A 3,497-nucleotide genomic window follows, 5' to 3' on the forward strand; every position below is an offset into this window, starting at 1 on the left:
ATCCCCATCGACCAAAAGCTATGAGAATTGGGGCTGGAATGAGGACCAAGAAATGGGCAAAACTGCCTCTCTTCTCTCTTCTTGGAGCTTTACGATCTGAGGGAAGGGGCAATACAGGGAAAATCCATGTGAACTGCATTGGCAGTTGGTTGAGTATAATTGTTGTATCTAGTGCTGAGATTAGTAAGCAGGGTAGGCAGCAGATACTCTGTTATCCATAAAATTTTTTACCCAGAAGCAAAATCTTTCCAAAAAGAAAGAAATCTTCCAGATAACTTACAGCTCAAGGCCACTGGCGGTATCAGCTACCTAAATCCACAATATATAGCAGTTCTCAGATGGTAGAATGGAACAACTCAGGAAGTGGCTTCACCCAGTGGCCTACCTATGGCGTGTCGTACTTGTCTAGATCATGTCACAATAAAGATGAAGGCCTGTGTGCTCCTGTGCACATGTGGTTAACTATACTGATAAATCAGGAATTTCATTGGTTGCTCCTTACCAGGGCTTTTTTTGTAGAAAAAGCCCAGCAGGAACTCATTAGCATAATAGGCCACACCCAACAGCAGGAACTCATTAGCATATTAGGCCACACCCCTGTCAGCACAACTCATTGGCATATTAGGCCACACCCCCATGTTACCAGAAGTGTGCTCATCCAGCCACACCCACCTTTTGCTTCTTATTCTGTTTACCCAGGGCTTTTTTGTAGCAGGAACTCCTTTGTTAGGCCACACACCCCTAATGTAGCCAATCCTAATGAGCTTCTGCTGTTGGGTGTGGCCTATTATGCTAATGAGTTCCTGCTGGGTGTGGCCAACTTGGAAGCCAGCCGGAACTCTGTTCCTGTGCGTTCCTACCCAAAAATAGCCCTGCTCCTTACATTAAGCCATGCAGGTTTCCATTGGCCTGCTTCATGTGAACCAAATAGCACTGGAATCTGGCCCACTTGCCCCCATCTCCTTTGCCTACCTCCTCCTCCTGTCAGCATTAGTGTGTTATACTTGGATTTGACCTGCCTTTTTAAACTTCCACCCTGGGTATCACAATGCAACGTCTTGACAACTTTACATCCACAATCTGGCAAAGGGTAAATATTTTATTTACTTAAAACATTTTTTAGCTGCCTTTTTTCCTTACGGAGCTCAAAGTAGCATACAGTTTAAATAAAGCATATAACATAGAGTCCGTAAAAATACATAACACCAACATTTAAAACCACAATTTAGCACTGCTTTAATCACATGCAGTCCTAAATAGAACAGTCTTCAGCTGCCTCCTAAAGATCGTCTGGTTTGCTGATGGACCACCTTGACCATGGTGGACGTTGCCAGGATCCAGGGTTTGGTGGATCCTCGCCCATCCTGCTTCCTAAAATCGTGTAGGGACCACATTAATGCGCCCTTGATGTACATCATAAATCAGTCACTAGTCCTTGGCATCTTCCCTCAGCAACTCAAAGAGGCAGCTATCCATCCACTGCTTAAAAAACCATCCCTACAGAAAAAATGATGCGGCCAGTTATCACCCAATCTCTAAACTGCCATTCCTGGGGAAAATAATTGAAGTGCAGTAACTCCAGACCTCCTTAAATAACACGAGTGGCCTGGAACCTTTTCAGACTTACAGGCCAGGGTAAGAAACAGAGACAGCCCTGGTAGCTTTCACTGATAATCTCCTCCTGAATACAGACAAACTTTGTCAGTACTATTGGATCTATCTAACATAAGAGACGCCAGTGTTGGATCAGGCCAAAGGCCCATCCAGTCCAACACGCTGTCACACAGTGGCCAAAAATACCAGGTGCCATCAGGAGGTCCACTAGTGGGGCCAGGACATTAGAAGCCCTCCCACTGTTGACCCCCCCCCCCAAGCACCAAGAAGACAGAGCATCACTTGCCCCAGAGTCCCTATCTATACCTTGTGGCTAATAGCCACTGATGGACCTCTGCTCCATATGCCTATCTAATTCCCTTTTGAAGCCGTCCATGCTTGTAGCCGCCACCACTTCCTGTGGCAGTGAATTCCAAGTGTTAATCACTCTTTGGGTGAAGAAGTACTTCCTTTTATCCGTTCTAACCCGACCGCTCAGCAATTCCATTGAGTGCCCACGAAGCAATCTGCAGCCTCTGATACAGTAGTAGATTATGCGATCCCACTAAGGCATTTGGAGGCAGAAGTAGATATCAGGAGCTGTGCCTTGGACTGGATCAAATAGCTCCTCCTGGATCAGACTCAAAGGTTTGCTGTCGGAGACCAGCTGTCTTCAGTGTAGGAGTCTTTTGGGGGTTCCTCAGGGCTCAGTCCTATCCCCCCCCCCATGTTACTCAACTTCTATGTAAAACCTTTAGGAGAAATGATTTGTAACTTTGGGGTTCGATTTCATCGATACGTGGATGGTGGTGGAACGTGCCGTCAAGTCACAGCCAACTTATGACAATGCCATCGGGTTTTCGAGACAAGAGGCATTCAGTGGTGATTTGCCACCGCCTGCCTCCACATTCTGACCCTGGTACTGCTTGGAGGTCTCCCATCCAAATACGAACAAGGGCCGGCTCTGCTTACCTTCCAAGATACGACAAGATTAGGCTAGCCTGAGCTATCCAGGTCAGCCCTGTAACTCTGTCCAAACTTCATGATGATATGGAAGACGTCTTGTGCCACTGCCTGATTGCTGTGGTCAAATGGCTGAAGGCCAGGCCCGTAGCCACGGTGGGGCTCCTGGGGGCAGATGCCCCCCCAAATCTGCCTTGCCCTCCCACCCCGAGTCCACCCTTACCTTAATCTCCTAGCCAGGAGTGAGGTGCTGGGGCAAGCCATTCTCCTTCGCTCTTGCTGCGCCGAGCCCACTAGTGCTTCTGCGCGCAGCAGCCGAATCCCGCCCGGCCCCTGAGCTCTCTGCCCTGGTGCCTGCAGAACGAGGTTGGGCCAGGAATCCTCAGACAGGCGTGGCTGCTGCACGCACAACAAGAGCCACGCCTGGCCTTCCGCAGCCCGGATGGGCTTTACCCGCCTCCAGCTCTCCAAAGCAGAGCCGGGAGGGGGCAGGAGGCTGGCTGCAAAGGCGCGGTGAGGGTCCAAGGCGGGCCATTATCACCTGGCCGCACAGGCGCTGGGGCAGGCTTTCCTGGTTGCCACCGCGACAACATCCTCTTGGCTTCCTTTCTCCCACTCAGCTCACCAAGTAGATCGCCGCCTGGTCAAGCCGGGGGGGGGGCTGCTTTCCCACCTCCCTGATCAGGCGAGAGAATGACTTTGGCTGTGGTCTAGGGAGGGGCAGAAGGAAGTCCTTTCAAGCAGCCACGGCTCCGAGCATGGAGGAGAACGTAGGCTTCTGGTGGCTGGGAGGGGGCCCTTTCTCCTGCTCTTCTCGTCGCCGTTTTGGTTTATTTTTTAATTTACTTTTATTTTATTTTTGTGTTGTCGGGAGTGATGTCGTGCCCGCCCACCACCGGAAATTTTCTGGCTATGGGCCTGCTGAATATGAACACATTGAA

Source organism: Gekko japonicus, unplaced genomic scaffold, assembly GCF_001447785.1.
Source record: "Gekko japonicus isolate JY-2015 unplaced genomic scaffold, Gekko_japonicus_V1.1 scaffold3176, whole genome shotgun sequence".
NCBI classification, from domain to species: Eukaryota; Metazoa; Chordata; class Lepidosauria; order Squamata; family Gekkonidae; genus Gekko; species Gekko japonicus.